This window comes from Suncus etruscus, chromosome 6, assembly GCF_024139225.1.
Source record: "Suncus etruscus isolate mSunEtr1 chromosome 6, mSunEtr1.pri.cur, whole genome shotgun sequence".
Taxonomy (NCBI): Eukaryota; Metazoa; Chordata; class Mammalia; order Eulipotyphla; family Soricidae; genus Suncus; species Suncus etruscus.
Window position 1 is genome coordinate 103496984 of NC_064853.1, and position 18110 is coordinate 103515093.

The 18110-nt window shown below is 38.9% G+C and overlaps 1 non-coding gene across 1 annotated transcript; it reads left to right on the forward strand.

Annotated features, from left to right (window-relative positions):
- The first annotated feature begins 728 nt into the window (after nt 1–728).
- Nucleotides 729–835, forward strand: LOC126013108 (U6 spliceosomal RNA). Its single transcript, XR_007497440.1, has one exon. It is a non-coding gene; the product is annotated as a U6 spliceosomal RNA (small nuclear RNA).
- The last annotated feature ends 17275 nt before the right edge of the window (nt 836–18110 follow it).

An 18110-nucleotide genomic window follows, 5' to 3' on the forward strand; every position in this document is an offset into this window, starting at 1 on the left:
AATAGCTCCTGGCAGGCATGGGGGACCATATGGGACACTGGGATTCGAACCAACCACCTTTGGTCCTGGATCGGCTGCTTGCAAGGCAAACGCCGCTGTGCTATCTCTCCGGGCCCCCAACTTATATTCTTACAAATAGTATAAAAATGCCATTTTCAGGCTACAGAGAAAGTACAGGAGGTAAGAAACTTGTCTTACATGCAACTGATCCTCCAATTTGAGTCTTGGCACTGCATACTATTCCTGAGCACTGTCAGGAGTGGTCTCTGAGTGCAGATCCAGGAGTTGTACCAGGTATGCCTCTTCCCCACAAGAAGTCATTTCCGTGCTATTGTTAACATTGGGATTATCATTAATAAAAAAAGAAGAAAAAAACACCTTGGTTTTGACTCCATAATCACATTTAGTTAAGACCATTTAACTATCTTGTTTCTAATGAGCATTAGTTTTAAAAAGGAGTTTGTACCTCAATTAGGGATAGAAATTGCTACCAGTGTCCATCACATTACTCTGATAATTAACTTGCTTACTCTACCAAGTTTGGAAAAAGCGTCAGAATTTTATTCAGTCCAGTCTTGCAGGACATCATGTATAATCTGAAGGAATTGCTCATATGGATCATTTCTTTCTATAGAGAATGTAGGAAGAAGAATGATGAAGCTTGAGGGGCTCTGATTATCAAAGATGCCCCTTCTGGAAGACTACTATCCATATTGAAACATTCTTTTGTGCTCGCTTCGGCAGCACATATACTAAAATGGGAACAATACAGAGAAGATTAGCATGGCCCCTGCTCAAGGATGACACGCACATTTGTGAAGCATTCAAAAAAAAAAAAAGAAATGTTCTTTTAGTTATTTGGAAGTGCTCAAGAATTATTTCTGACTCTATCTATACTCAGGAATCATTCCTGGAGGATCAAATTTGGGTTGGCTGCATCCAAGGCAAGTGACTTACTATTGCTCCAGCACCCAGAAACCATATTGAAATGTTTTTACCAAATATTTGAACCTGACCTGATCAAGTTTCTCATTCTAACCACTAATTTATAGAAGGAAGAAGCACATATTAAACTACATCATAGTCATTAAAAGAAAACTGTGGAAAATTTAGAACTATGGAAACTTTATAGGTCAAGTGACCTGTTTTGTTTTATTTTTTGTTTTGTGGCAAAGGAAAGCATGTGTGCAGCCTATTGAACTAGGGGACAGAGATGGTTATTTCTTAATGGTCAAGGGATATATGCACAAATAACTCACACTCTTAAACATTTATGCACCTCATGAGGAACCATCAAAAATATTTTTTGGGGGGCCATAGTTGTTTGACTCTCAGGGGTTACTCCTGGATATGTGCTCAGAAATCGCCCCTGGCTTGGGGGGACCATATGGGAAGCCGGGGATCCAACTGTGGTCTGTCCTAGGCTAGCGCTTACAAGGCAGATGCCTTACCTCTAGAGTCATCTCTCTGGCTCCTAATAGTTTTTTTGTTTGTTTTGTTTCATCAAAAATATTTAAAACTATTAACAGATCTGAAGGAAGATATTGATATCAACACAATTGTAATTGGAAACTGCAACATTGCTTTAGCACTTCTAGATAGAACAAATAGGTTAAAACCTCAACAAGGAAACACTGACTTTGAGGGAGTAAATGGAAGAGAACAGTTTAGCAGGCATATATCTGGCTTGTCATTCCCCCAAAATTGAATATATATTCTTTCCCAATGAATATGAGATATTATGCAAGAGAAACCACATACTGGGTCACAAATATGCCTCCATAAAATAAAGAGGGTAGAAATTGTATCAACTATTCTCTCAGATCATGATGTGTTGAAAATGGAAGTTAGTCAAAAACAAAAATGGGGGGTTTCAATTTCCTCTGTTTTCATAAATAACCTAACCACAAAATGCAAACAGCTATAAAAAGTCAATGAAACAAACCCAAATCAAGCAGAAATAAATTAGCAACAAAGCTTAGAGCAGAAATTAACAAAAATAAACCCCTCAAAAAATCTAAAATACTAACAAATCAAGAGCTAGTTCTCTGAAAAATTAAAAAATATTAGCAAATCACTGGCATGCCTGACAAAGAGAGAACCCTAGTACACCAAATCACAAATGAAAGTGGAGATGTCACAACAGATAATGATAGGAACACAAATGGTAAGTAAGGACTACTTTGAAAATCTTTCTATCATGAAACTGAAGAATTAGAAGAAGTGTCTAAATTTGGGGGGACTCCACAATCTCCCAAGATTGAATCAAGAAGGATCAGAACACCTAAAGAGACCTATTATCAAAAAAATTGAAATGGTAACCAAAATTCTTCCCAAACACAAAACTCAGGCATACATGGGTTTCCTAGAAATTTTTTCCAAACTTTTGAAGAGAACATACTTCTAATCTTATTCAGCTTCTTCTGGAATGTTGAAAATACAGGAATCTTCTCAGTTTCTATGAAACAAACATTACTCTGATACCAAAAACCAGCTTTACAAAAACAGGAAAGCTATTGACCTATATTCCTGATGAACATATTCACAAGGATCCTTAACAAACTTATCAGTAAGCTGAATCCAAGAATAAATACAAAAGATCATACACTGTAACTAAGTAGGATTGATTTCTAGGATGAAAGAATAGTTTAATATACAGAATTTAATCAGTGTAATACACCATACCAATACAAAGAAAAATAAAAACTATGAGATAATAACAAAAGATTCAGAGGAAGAATTTGACAATCACCTATCCAAGATAAGTAAGAGCTCTCAATAAAATGAAGGTTGAAGGAACTTTCCTTAACATAATCTAATCTAATCTTATCTAATCTAATCTAATAACACAATCTAATACACAAAGCCTTTCCCCAGTAAAGTTTACCCTCACCAACCAGGAATGGCCCAGAAAATAGAAAAGCTTTACAGTAGACTTGCCCGCTTTAATTCATTAAATTTATTTATTATTTATTTACTTATTTATTTATTTATTTTGGTTTTCGGCCACACCCATTTGATGCTCAGGGATTACTCCTGGCTAAGAGCTCAGAAATTGCCCCTGGTTTGGGGGGACCATATGGGACAACGGGGGATCGAACCGCGGTCCTTCCTTGGCTAGTGCTTTCAAGGCAGACACCTTACCTCTAGTGCCACCTCACCGGCCCCTATTTATTTATTTTTAAAGCATTCTGTCCCATTTCACCTGGGTCAGATTTTCAATTGTAACCCATGGATAGATTCTTAGTCTGTCGATATATACGCATGAGTGTATATGTTTGCCATACCAATATCTGTCTAATGTCTGCCTGTAATAGATATAATATCAATTTCATGGTATAAACTCCCCATATAGTGCTCATTACTATAACACTTATTTTTTTAGACTTTAAAATTATAATTGTTTTTAAGAATGCTCTTTAGTCAAGTTCACGCTCACCAACCATGATTGGCCTAAGAAAACCCTTTATATAGACTTGCCAGCTTTACTTTTTTTTCCGTTTTAAGTGTTCTGTCCCATATCACCTGGGTCAGCTTTTCAAAAGTAACCCATGGATTGATCCTCTGTGTCTGCCAATATATGTGCATGAGCGTATGTGTTTGCCATACCAACGTCAGTCTAATGTCCATCTGTAATAGATATGTCTATGTTGTGTTATATAAGCTCTCCCCCATCATATATAACCCTTTCCCCGCCCTTTGCTTACCACCTTGCAAACCCTTTTCTAGCCCTTCATGTTATTTTCTCACATTTAACCTTTTTACTCTCAGTTCTTAACTCCTCATGAAGCAGAACATTCTCCCCAGCAGAACATTCTCCCCAGCCCAGCCAGATGCCTACCACCTTCCAAAGTAAAAAGACAGATTCTCAGCCTGAGAAGAAACTGACACTCTGCTGCTATTGATTTGCTCTCAGCAGCCCCTTTTCCTTCACCCCTCCCCCCTCTACCATGGACTTCTATTTGCTACCAGATTCAATTGCTGAGAAGTCCCCCACTTGAGTACATTTCCTATTATGTGACTGCTGGGAGCCATTTTCCTTAGACTCCACAAAACAAATCACAGGTTGAAGCTGTGCTCTGGAATTTACCCCTACCCCACTATTTCAGAAGACTTAAAGGGGACATATATATATATATATATATATATATATATATATATATATATATATATATATCCTTTGAATATCTCTTTAGATGCATTCCTTTAATAGGCATAACCTTTATCGAATATCTTCTTATGTAGCTACAATTTCCCCCATTTTAAGGGATCATTTTAGTATGGAATACTAGTAAATATGTCTCTGTTTAGAGTTTATGTAAGAAAAAGGTTATGGGGATTGTTGGTCTTGTTACCTCGACCCCCACATGCACCAGTAATACCTTATAGCATTGTTCTTTTTTGCATAGGTACATCAAAATAGGGAAAGTTTACATATGCAAACAAGTTCTTATCTAATAAAGATAGGAACACACAAAATTTTATACTGCAGTGAGGCTTACAACTTGAACACTTGGCATAGTGACTTGACCTAGATCTCAGTAGATTGGACATTGTCCATTCACTCCTGAATCATGGATACCATCTGAGGAAACAATCATGATTTCTTACATCATCACCAGGAATAAAAATTCTACCAAGGAAGGCCCCACTATCGCCATGGCACCAACTTACTCCAAAAAGGGTTCTTATGACACCCTGATGACTTGGTAACAGCAACAGTCTGCTTTTAGGTCAGGATTTCCTGCAATGAATGAAAGCTGAAAAGAGATGAAACCAGAAGATGCTACAAGTCACCTGTGCTACACTTTGACATAGGACCTGTCAAGAAACCAGGATCTATAGAGAAACCTGACAGCAACAGTCGTGATGGTGAAAAGCTGTTACTGGGATCACAGATAATGATTTTGAGCCTGAAGTCAGTCTTATACCAGAATACTTCATGGGTAAGGTCTCCCTATTTGTAGACCAAAGGTTTTTTCTTTCTATTTCTCCCATATTTTGCTGTACCTATGCAAACAACAACTGCCACACACACACACACACACACACACACACACACACACACACACACACACACACACATTTTTAAGTGTATCTCTTATCTTTAAAAAAGAAGGAGCTTACTAAACCTTCTGCTATTGTTTAATGACTTTACTGGAGACACTATAATTTTCATGAATATACTTGCTAATGAACTATGTCTTCTTTTTCCATATTTTTATTATTATTTTTTTAGTTCTTCTATTTTCTCTCTCTCTTTTGGGGGGGGGGTTGGGACACACCTGGCAGGGGTTACTCCTGGCTCTATGCTCAGAAATTGCTCCTGGCAGGCTCAAGGGACCATATCGGATGCTGGGATTCAAACCACCATCCTTCTGCATGCAACACAAATGCCCTGTCTCCCTGCTATCTCTCCTGGCCCTCTATTTTTTAATAACCTTGCTTTCTGTCATCTTGAAACAAATGTATTATAATCAGTTATGTCAACTATGTGATACATTTTCTTTAAATAAATAAATTTTTAAAAATCTAGAACAAAATCTTAATTTTAAAATAAATAAGTCAACAAGATGTAATGTACAGCATGGGAACAATGGTCAATAATATTGCAATATTTGAAAATTTATATGAAAAATTGCTACAAAAAGAGTTATGTGAGATTTCACATTTATTATATGTTAGCTCATTATATTGTACACTAAAGAAAACACTCCTAGAAACAATAGATTTGTAGAGTAAATCAGCATGCTACAAAACCAACACACAAAAGTAGGCTTTTTTATTTATAAATAATAAAACAGAAGAGAGTAAAATTTTTGTTGTCATTATTGTTATTGTTTTGGCCAAACCCAACTATGCTCAGGGCTTACTCCTGGCTCTGCACTCAGGAATTACTCCTGGAAGTGTTCAAAGGACCATATGGGATGATGGCGGTTGAGCCGAGGTTGGCTGCATACAAGGCAAGTGACTTATCCACTGTACTATCTCTCTTGTTCATGAGAGAGAGAAATTAAAATTTTTTGTTCATAATTGTGGTTCAAAAATCATTTTTATTAAAAGGAGTAAAATTCATACATAAAAAACCAATAAATCACTGCTTTAAGAAATAAAAGAGGGGGATGGAGCAAAGTACAGTGGATAAGGCTTTTGTCTTTCACTTGGCCAACTCAGGTTCCATCCCTGGCATTCTATGTGGTCCCCCAAGATCACCAGTCATGGTTCCTGAGTGCAGAATCAGATATAACCCCTGAACACTACTGAGTGTGTCCCACTCAAAGAAATAAAAGAGAACATGAGAAAATGGAAGCACATCTCTTGTTTGTGAATTGGAAGGATTAATATAATCAATCTGTACACATTTCTAAAGAAGATATACAAATCGGTATATGGAAAAGAAATGCTCTGCATAATTTGTAATCAAGAAAATTAAAATCAAAACAAGAATGAAATATCACTTCACATATGTAAGAATGACACATATCAAAAAGAAACTATCAGTCCTGGCATAAATGAGGGGTAAAAGCATCCCCCATCCACTGTTGGTATGAGTGTTGATAAATCTTCTTTGGAAAACAATATGGATTATTTGGAAAAAATAAAGCAACTAAGAACTGAGCTTCCATATTATCAGCAATTCTACTTTCTAGCATCTACCCCAAATGCCCCAAAACTATTTCAAATAGACATTTGCAGCTTATATTCTTCGTAGCACTATTGCAGTCTAAACCTGTAAATAACCTAAGTGTTCAAAAAATGATTGAATAAAAAAATACGGTGGCATATAAATATCATGGAATACTGCTCAGCTATAAGAAAATAAATCACGCAATTTGCCACAAAATGGTTGGAATTAGACGTAATAACAAATAGCCAAAGACAACAGAGCCTTAAAACTAGTCTGTACAACTGAGTTTTTCAAGGGCAGCGGTGGTGCAGATGTTTGTGGAAGTGGTAGAGGGAAGCATACTCACTTGGAAAGTGTGGGGATGAAATACTGTGTCATTTAAAACCTCCTGGGGCATGGAGAATGCCTTGCATGCAGCTGACTTAGGTTTGATCTCTTGGCACCCCATATGGTCTCTGGAGTCCTCCAGTAATAACTCTTGAGTGCAAAACCAGGAGTAACCCCTTGAGCACCACTAGGTGTGACCCTAAACAAAGAAACAAACAAACAAACAAACAAAAAACCTATTTTGAACTGTATTGAAAATCACAGTGCCTTTAAAAAAAGTTTTCTGTATAATCAGCTCAAGTTGAAACATCCAAAGTTCACCAAAAGGTAATTGGAGTGCTGGAATGATAGTACAGTAGGAAGGGCACTTGCCTTGCATGCAATTGACCTAGGATGAATCCTTAGCACCCCATATGATTTCCTGAACCCTGCTAGGAGTGATCCCAGTGTGGACACTCCAAAAAATAGGTGATTGGATAAAACATTGTTCATTCAACAGTGAATACTATATGCAGTAGAAGGGATGGACTATTGATCCCTTTATTGCATCTGAAAAACATTAAGTTGAGCTAAAGAAATCATACATATAAGGGTATATCCTATTAGATTTTATGTGTTATCACATTCTAGAAAGGACAAACATAATCTACAGTCAGGTTACACATCAGTGGTTGCCTGAGGCTGCAAGTTCCCTGATATTGACTGCAAGGGGCCCACAGGAACCTTTCTGGGTGATAGAATAGTTCTCTGATTTGCTTGTGGTAACAGTGCTTAGAAGAGCATATACACCTGTCAAAGCACATTGAATTGCATGATTAGACTAGAAGAGGTGCCTTTTTTTTTTTTTTCCTGTTTCTATGTTATACCTCAACAAAGTTGAATGAAAGAAATAAGAGAAAGTAGCAGTAATCTTTGCTCCTCAGGCATGGCAGTCACCCAGGATGACAAAGTAGATTCTGAATCCAGAGAAAGATGAACAAAGGCTGCCAGACTGTAAAGGTTACACTGCTGAAAAGCTGAAGCAATCGCCCCCTGCCCACTGATAGATGGTAGGGTCCATCCACTGGGGTTGGTGACCCTGGTGGGAAGGCCAATGTGATATTGTGTCTACAATAGAGTAATTGGTGCAAGTACAGTGGATATTTTAAGCTGTCCCTCAGGCCCTCTCTTGTTTTGCTCTTAAACTAAATGTCAACCTCTAATTTCAGCACCGACCTGGCAAATGCCCAGAATGTATTTAAACAACATGTTCCCAGCCTGACAGAAACTATTCAGAGAGCCCAATGAATCTTAACAAACATTTCACCTTGGGGGACTGTCTTACAAATAATTTTCCAAAATTATTTGACAATCACAGACAGTATGGGTGACCTCCAGCCTTCTTTGTGTGGGTCTGGTCACCCTAAAATAACTGGGACCAAGACTGGTTTGGAAGGACAGTTTCCATGGAGATGTGACTATTTACCTTCCATCTCTCCATCTATCCATTCATTTACCTCCATCTGTTTAACACTATTTCACAATCTAACCTAAATATAAAATGGTTGCTTTACGTATTTGAAGCATAAGGGGAAAAAGCAGGCACCTTAAAAATGACCTTTAATGAGTAATAAACACTGATTAATGATTTGGTTTCATTTTTTCCCCAGGATTCACATACATACAAACACACCTTTCTTTTTGTTTGTTTGTTTGTTTGTTTTGTTTTGTTTTGGGTCACACCCGGCAGTGCTCAGGGGTTCCTCCTGGCTCTATGCTCAGAAATCGCCCCTGGCAGGCACAGGGGACCATATGGGATGCCAGGATTCGAACCACTGTCCATCAGCATGAAAGGCAAACGCCTTACCTCCATGCTATCTCTCCGGCCCCACAAACACACCTTTTACTAAAGGATTTAATAGTGCACAACTCTTGGTTATCTGCTTTTGCCCCCACTTAATTTATTGGGAACATTTCCTCATTTGCGAGTCAGTAATTGCTGCTTGATGTTATGCCTCAGCACCTCAATACAGACACAGTAAGCAATAGGTCTCCCATGAGTGTTTGCGGTACAGTGAAGCTGATTCTGGTACACAGGTCTTCATTCTGTTCTTGTTCAGCAGGCTAGTTCCAGCATGTTCTCCTGGTGATGAGACAAACACAAGGGGAAATACCAAAAAAGAAAATCTCCGATCTCTACTGATTTCACATCTGGCAGGGACTCCTCTATCACTACCTACTCAGCCTCACAGGGAGACCCCACGAAGCAAAATAGAAGTAGCAGCCGAGCACCGTTGCTTTGCCTTTCTCCCATTTTTATTGAGATAACTTGGTTTACCACTAGTTGATAGTTTCATGCATGCAAGATCATACCCACTGCCCATTTTCCTCCACTAAAGTTCCCCTTTTAACATGTCTAATCCCAACTCCTCTGCCAAGATCAGTTTTATAGGACAAATCTCCAGTTCAGTTGTCTTTGGTTAATTTTTATTCGCTTACTATATATCTTTATTTTAGTTAAAACACAGAGACTATGTTTTAATGTTTAAATTAAACACTTATTTAGGGGCTGGAGCAGAGGTACAGTGGTCGAGCATTTGCCTTGCACGTGGCTGACACAGGGCAGACCACAGTTCAATTTCTCAGCGTCTCATATGGTCCCCCAAGTCAGGAGTGATTTCTGAGCACATAGCCAGGAGTTACCCCTGAGTGTCACTGGTGTGGCCTCAAAACCAAAACAAACTAAAAAAAAAAAAAAAACCTCCACTTATTTAAATTAAATTTAAAATTAAAGTCATTTATTTAGTCATTTATTCTTTTTTTTAATTTTTGGGTCACAGTTGGCAGCACTCAATGGTAACTCCTGGCTCTGTGCTCAGAAATTTCTCTTGGCAGGCTTGAGGGAACCATATGGGATGCTGGAGATCAAATCTAGGTTGGCCATGTGCAAGGCAAACACCCTACCTACTGTGCTATAGCTCTGGCTCCTTGTTTATTTGTTTATTTATATTTAAACATCATGTTTACAAGGTTATTCATCTACAGTTTTTTTTCACAGATAAAATTGTTCATGATTGAAACTTTTTCATTAATTCAATTTTGGTATAACTTCCAAGTGTTTAAGTTTCCCCCATTTTGGTTTGAGATTAATTTCCATTTTCAAATCTTTATGCTGTGAGAGAACATTCTTTGGGTGAGATAAACCAGACACTGGAATACAAAACATATCTCCATAAAATCAAAGTTCTGGTCTTTGGGGCTGCACCATCCATGCTCATGCCACTCCTAGCACTGCTTAAGAGAGAATGTGGTGCTGAGAATTAAAATTATGCTCTAACTAATTAATTAAGGTAATTAAAAACATTTTTCATTTGAAATCATATAAATTTACAAGCAGTTGCAAAAACAGTCTTGCAAGTCCTTCCTGCAGCTTCCCTGAAGGAGGGAGACATTTTTTATAGCTGCGGTACAACAAAACTGCAAGTTAATACTAACACTGCTACAGATATATTTTAGATTTTGTTATTTTGGGCTTGCTGAGGATGAATCCAAAGCCGGTATTCTTATAAGCAAAGCATGTGCTCCCACCCTTTGAGATATCTTCTCAGCTCCTCATTTAAAATTTATTATTATTATTATTATTATTATTATTATATTTTGTTTTAGTGCTGAGGATTAAACCCAGGGTCTCACATCTATAAGAAAAGTAGATAATCTACCAATGAGTTGATGGTTTAATGCGCAGACTGCTCTGGAGTGCCCAGAGATCAACAGGGCAACAGTTGGCATCTGGTATGCTCAGGGGGCCTGTGGTGATAGAGTCAACTCAGGGCCTCATGTAGCCACGTCCTGCACTCCAGCTCTAAGTCCTTTTAATGTTTATTAATTGTACATTTATTTCTGTGTTCTATTTTATTTATATACTATTCAGTCTTATAGCATTAATTTTTAATAATTTGAGCCCCTCTAGAAGTAAATGTGCTAAAAATGATTAAAAAAATATTTTTTTTTTTTGGTTTTTGGGCCACACCCGGTGACGCTCAGGGGTTACTCCTGGCTATGCGCTCAGAAGTCGCTCCTGGCTTGGGGGACCATATGGGACGCCGGGGGATCGAACCGCGGTCCGTCTCCTAGGCTAGCGCAGGTAAGGCAGGCACCTTACCTCGAGCGCCACCGCCCGGCCCCAGAGCCCATAGAGGCATTTCTTCAGTCCCAATATGCTGGGTGGTGCTGAGACTCCTTTCTGGTTAACTTTAACATTTCTGCAGTCAAAGCAACACGAAAGATGGAAGTTGAAATGTTTGGCTTCAAATCTAGATGCTAACCTGTCCTAGCTGAATGATTTATTCAGCCACTGGGCCTCCTTGAGCCTTCTCTCCATGCAGGGGTCTCAAACTCGCAGCCCGCGGGCCGTTTGCGGCTCTCCGTACGTTTTGTGGCCCTGTCCTAGAGGAATCTTTTTTTGTTTTGTTTTGTTTTAGTTGTTTGGGTCACTCCCCCCAATGTTCAAGGTTTACTACTGACTTTGCACTCAAGGATCACCCCGACTTTGCCTCCTACGGCGCCCAGGTAAATTGAGTTTGAGACCCCAAAATTTCTTCGGTGAGGCCATGAGACCACACAAATAAAAGATTGAGCTTAATGGTTGGCTTTATTGTATTGTAAGTAATAGGGACTCCCCTCTAGGGTATTTGAAAATTAGTAGGAAGTGGGTCTCCTAAACTCAACCCCTGGAGAACAGCATCATCCAATAAAGAAGTGAGTTCTAATCCCAGTCTCTTTGGGCATAGGCCACCTTTCTAACGTAAAGATTTCTCAGGGGTCCTATTATCTACCTGCAATTGTAGCACTCATAGATTCAGTTGTTTAGACCTGGGAATTCTGAGTTTTGTTGACTGAAAGGAAACTTGAATGTCATTGAGTGGAAACGTTCCATTTTCCTCAGCTGAGGAAGTGAAGGCTCAGATCAGTGATGGCTGTTATCAGAGCCACAGAACTAGCTAAACTCTAACCTTGGCAATTCAATGCTGCCTCCTTGCCAATTTTGAACCCTTCCCTTTACCTATTCCACAATTCCAATTCTTATTTATTTTGTCCTTTTCTTTTTCTTTTTTTTTTTGTTTTTGGGCCACACCCAGCGATGCTCAGGGGTTACTCCTGGCTATGTGCTCAGAAGTTGCTCCTGGCTTGGGGGACCATATGGGACACCGGGGGATCGAACCGCGGTCCATCCAAGGCTAGCGCAGGCAAGGCAGGCACCTTACCTTTAACGCCACCGCCCGGCCCCTATTTTGTCCTTTTCTTCCTGTCCTCCCTCCTCTCTGAGAGTTTTAGGGTTTTAGAATTCCTTGGTCTAAACCTCCTAATTGCAAATATTTTTACTCACATGCTCTTTTTTTCCTTCATGAGACCTTCATTCCATCTTTAACTATTGCCCTTTAGTTCCAGTCCAGAGTCCATCTGTTGGGCAATACAGTTGGTCATCAGAGATACCCATTGAAGAGGCTTGTCATGGTCAAGACTAGTCTCTGTAGAAGAACAGAAGTTAGTCCCTCATAGGAGTCCGAGAATATTGAATTATATGTTAACATTTTTTCATAGGGGTTCAGAAAATCATAAACTTATTTAATGAATTTAAATCAACACCAGTGCATATTTATTTTGCCTGACCTGCATTTTGGATCTGGTAAACTAACCATTGATTATCTTTCTGACCAGCCCCAAATTCGTATTTCTTCCTAGAACAGTTTAGGAAATGCAGTGAAAGATTCTGTTACGTAACTGAGGAAGAAATAAGCACTGCAGACACAAGCACTGAGATGTCTCATGTTAACCTGAGTTAATGCGTTTTCTAAAGTACATTTTCATGCCCAGTCTTAAGAACTACATAAGAAGAATGGAATGGTAAGACTAGCAAAAAAGAAAAAATCTTGTAAAAATCAAAGCTTCCACTACATTCTTCATAGGAAGCAGATACTTTAAAATATTCCATTATCGGCATCATTTTTCTAAAACAACACATACTTCCTTTTAATGTTATTGCAGTTGTTAAAAACACAGATGAAACTCATAGTTACTTGGATAAAAATATTTGTGTTGGGTGATATTCTTATCCTGTTGCTATAGCCAAAACATCATTCAACAAATATTTATTAAATATTAGGGGGGAGTGCAGGGGAGCCAGAGCAATAGCACAAAGGGGAGGGTGTTTGCTTTGCATGCAGCTAACCAGAGTTCAATCTCTGGCATCCCATGTGGTTCTCTAAGCTCTCTAAGAGTAAACCCTGAGTACAGAGCCAGAAGTAAGTCTGCTGGATGTGCACCCCTCACTAAAAAAAAAAAAAGAGAGAGAGAGAGAGGAATACAGGAATTTTAAAGCTATAGGTTACAACATACTAATAAACTTAGTTGGGATGTATTGACATTACAAAAAACGAAAAATAAATAAAACAGAATAGGAAACATTAGAGTGAACTCTACATAGTTAAGAATAAATATTGGGGGCCAGAGAGCATGGAGGTAAGGCATTTGCCTTGCATGCAGAAGGACAATGGTTTGAATCCTGGCATCCCATATGGTCCCCCGAGCCTGTCAGGAGCGATATCTGAGCATAGAGCCAGGACTAACCCCTGAGCATGGCCGGGTGTGACCCAAAACCCTCCCGCCCCCCAAAAAATAAATATTGTTGCAGGAGTTTTTGATTCAATTTTATATGTTCCCCTGTGTGTATGTGCACAGCACTGTTTTAATTTATATTTTTATTGTGAGTCAATAAGTTTGAAAATAGATTAAAAGAAGCAGTAAAGAGTATAGGCTGTTTTGGGGGCCGGAGAGATAGCATGGAGGCAAGGCATTTTCCTTGCATGCAGAAGGACGGTGGTTTGAATCCTGGCATCCCATATGGTTCCCCAAGCCTGCCAGGAGCGATTTCTGAGCATAGAGCCAGGAGTAACCCCTGAGCGCCACCAGGTGTGACCCAAAAACCAAAAGAAAAAAAAAAGAGTATAGGCTTTTGGAACAGGAACAATAATACAGTAAGTAGGGTGTTTGGCTGGCACAAGGCTGACCAAGGTTTGATTCCCAGTATCCCATGTAGTCCTCCAAGCCTGTCAGGAGTAATTTCTGGAGTGCAGAGCCAGGAGTAACCCCTAACTATAGTCAATTGTGACACCAAAACAAACAAAAACAAAAAAACAGGAGTATTGGTTTTTAATTTACTTGAATATAAACTCAAATCCTGACTCAATTTTCTAGATGTATAATAATTGGACAAGTAGTTACATTTACAGTAAAATGAAATTTCTGATAGATTAAGGATCCAGGTAGTATATCCTTTAGGCATAGACAGCATATGGGCAAAATGACTAGGATCTGGGATACACAATGTGCTAGAAGCTTATTAAAATGCTTTTGTTTGTTTTGTTTTGGGCTCTCAATGGCACTCAGAGGTTACTCCTGCTTTTACATTCAGAAATTATTCCCGACAAGCTCTGGAGACCATATAAGATGCCAGGAATCGAACCCAGGTTGGCCACTTGCAAGGCAAATGCCTCCCAGCTATGCTATGGCTCTGGCCTCTACAATGTTTTTTTTATTAATTTAATATAAGAATAAAGCAACCTTTAGGAATAAAGAAAATACTGAACATTTTTTTCTCATATCATAAATTGGATATTTTAGGATCCCTAAAAACTACTTTGGTCGAAGAACCCATCCAAAGCAAAGGTGTTTGGGGTCAGCCTTGTCCTCAAGCAGCCAGGAACTGATCTGAGTACTGAGGTAAACCAGAATCCCCAGGTTTGCTTGGAAAGTCCTGCTTCCCTGCTCTTCTCTCAGCCTTGGCACACCACACTGACCATAAGCTTGATGTCAAGTGGAATTAAATGGCACACCTAGATAGATTGCTAAAAGTGTCGGGGTTTAATAGTTGTCTTGACAAATGTCAGGGACTACACAGACCTTTGGGAAATATAGCATATATGAGACCTAGACCAGGCCCTGAGAAGCAGTAGAACATGGTTGCAAGTATGAATTTGGAAGTCAGACAAGTCTGGTTCAAATCTCAGCACTCCTACTTGCCAACTTAGTGTTCTGGGGTTAATTACTCAGAAAATGTGAACATTAAATGAGTCATACTTGAAAAATACTTAGAATTAATAGTGTCTAGTATATAAGCACTTGATAAATCTTAGCTATTAAGCACATCAATTAGCAACTTTGTTAATAACCAAACACTTGGTGGCTTAAATAAAAAATATTCATTTCTCTGTAGAGCAAAGTCTAAGATCAAAGTTTTCAAGGTTAAGGGGCTGGGGAGATAATACAGAGAATAGGACACTTGTCTTGTACACAGCTGACCTAAATTCAATCTCTGGCATTTCATATGGTTCCCTGAGCCTGCTAGGAGTAATTTCTGAGTGCAGGGCCAGGAATAATTCCTGAGTACCACAGGGTGTGGCCCCAAAACAAAACAAAACAACAGCAAAAAGTTTATAAGATTCAGTTTCTGGTAAGGGATTGCTTCTAAGTTGGCAGAAGGCACCTTTCTTGCCTTTTTTCCAATAATGGAAACAGTGAGGTCTCACTTTTACTCCCTCAAGAACAATTTTCTCAGGACAGTGAGAGATCATAACAGGCAGGACACTTGCCTTACAGGTCGCCAACCTGTACATAAATAAATAAAAATTAAATAAAGTCATTGTCTTCTCCTTTGTAATGGATAGGGAAGAAAATCTATGCTGAATTTCTAAGCATAGGAAGGACCTGATGGTGCTCAGAGATTACTCAAGAGTTACTCTTGCACTCAAGAGTTACTCTTTGCAGGCTTTGGGGAACCATATGAGATACTAGGATTGAACCTGGGTACAAGGCAAGTTGTCCTATTGCTCTGGCCTCAGGACCAATGATTTTTCAATCTTTCTACACTTGTGGACTAGCAATCGAAGAAAGCTATTATGTAATGTCTCTATTGGCAACAGCCTATTTCCCAGATGATTGGCTATGCTGATCTGAAAGCTCAGGGTAAAGCACCTTACAGCAATCCCTGTGTTATTTTTGTTGTTGTTCAAGAACATACTCAAAATGTAAACTGTCTCCTTGAGGTGACATTGAGATAAACACACAAACTGACAGACTGAACACAAAAAGGAACTCTTTCTGGCAGGAGAAAGTCAAGTCACAATGTTGAAATCATGGAACCTGAGAATCACTGTTTGAGGTGTGAGTGCGCTTTGTATATTGACTCCCTGACTTGATCCCCAGCACACCATGGTTCTCAGAGTCCTGCTGGGAAGGACCCTGGAGTCTGAAGTAGCCTCCAGCACTGCCAAGTATGCCCCCAAAACCAAATCGCTGTTTTAAGGTAATATTCGCTAACTAATACAAAAACATAAAAGAATGGGAGAAAATTTGAGGGTCAACAGATTAATACATAGTGTCAAAGTCTTTTCCCACAAGATCCCTATCCATTACAAAGGAGAAGACAATAACTTTATTAAATTTTTATTTATTTATGTATCTATTAGGCCATACCCAGTGGGCTATTCCCAGCAAGTTGCTCAGGGGGTTACTACTAGTAGTGCTTGGGAGACTATGTAGTACTGGGAATTGAACCTGGGTCTCCTGCATGCCTCCAAAACAATAACTTTACACCAGACAAACTTGACCTCTACAACTGTAAGCACCGTATCAAAATGAACATCATAGACCTGAGATAAATTTATTCTATGGGTCTATTGATCTGTTTTATGCAATATAAAAAACTAAATTGGTTACCAGAATCTAATCTTGTGGAAATATCAGACAAAACCCAATTAAGACAAATTATATAAAGTATTTGGACTCTTTAATGCATGATGAGCTGTGTCTTCCATACTCCAAATAGCCCAGCTGAGTGTCCCAAAAGAGAGGTGAAATTCTTACCCCTTACAGGGATGAGGGGGTGCCTTTTCCTCCAAAGTTAAAAGTGGGTGCTTCATTAGAGCATATGACCCTTTATCCAATTTTTATAAAAAGAAGAGAATAAATACAGGTAATCTGACACATAGGGGAGAATTCCATATCATGATAAACACAGAGATTGAAATGATATAACTATAAGCTACAGGAATGCCAAGGATTTCTGGCATAACTCCAAAAGTAGGAAGATCCAAGAAAGGATCTTCTCTTACATGGTCTGGAGGGAACATCCCCCTGCAACAGCTTGATTGTGGACTCCCAGTCTTCAAAACAATGAGATAATATGTATTTGTTGTTTTGAGCCACTTAGCTGGTGGTAATTTGTTTTGAAGGCCCTTTAGAAGGCCCAGAGATGGTGAATGTGGCTCCAGTGAGCTATGCACTTTTTTAAGGGTGTGGGAAATGATTGACACTTGCCTTAGGGATTTAGGAAACATGACACTGCATCTACCACATGATTTTAGTAGAAGTTGTCTTGGAAAATATATGAAATATTCTATGAAAACATTCTCCATTATTTGCCAGAAATTCTAATTTACCTGGGAATTCTACAGTTTTACTTGTGCTCTACAACCCCAGAAAAGGTTTGAATTGTTCTAAAGAACAATTAATGATTTCTCAAAACAGAACAAAAAATGATATAAAAGTTTATCAAATAATGTTTAGAGATTGTTTTAGAGATAATAAGAGATCAGTACAGTGCTTGATGGTTATTTTGTTTGCTTTTGTCTTGCACTGAACGCTGCAGGGGTTAGGTGCTACTCCCAGCTCAATGTTGGGGGTTGCTTCTGCAAGTGCTTAGGGAAATTTGTGGTGCTGGGAATTGAGCCCAGATCTCCATGTATAACATGCACTCCAGCCTTTGAGTTCTCCTGTCCTGGAGGTTCTGGCTGAACCTTCTTACTATAAATACATTGAAAGAGCAGATTTAGCAGATTTAGTCTATTTTTGTGTTTGAAGGGGCATAATCCCACTCCTCTGTTTTGCATAAATTGTCTCTTCTTATTCCTATTATCTCCAAAGTCCAACAAAATGTCTGGGCTGGTGTGCAGTAGTGACCAGAAAGGCAAGATGGAAAGATCTGCTATCAAAGTAGATAGACATTGTAGCATACTCCTGGTTAATCTGTGCTGTGCATGCCAGCAATCAGTAGTGTTACCTGGGCTACAAATCGAACCTGTCTGTGCTTTAGGAGGAGTCTATCCATCTCTGAGCACCG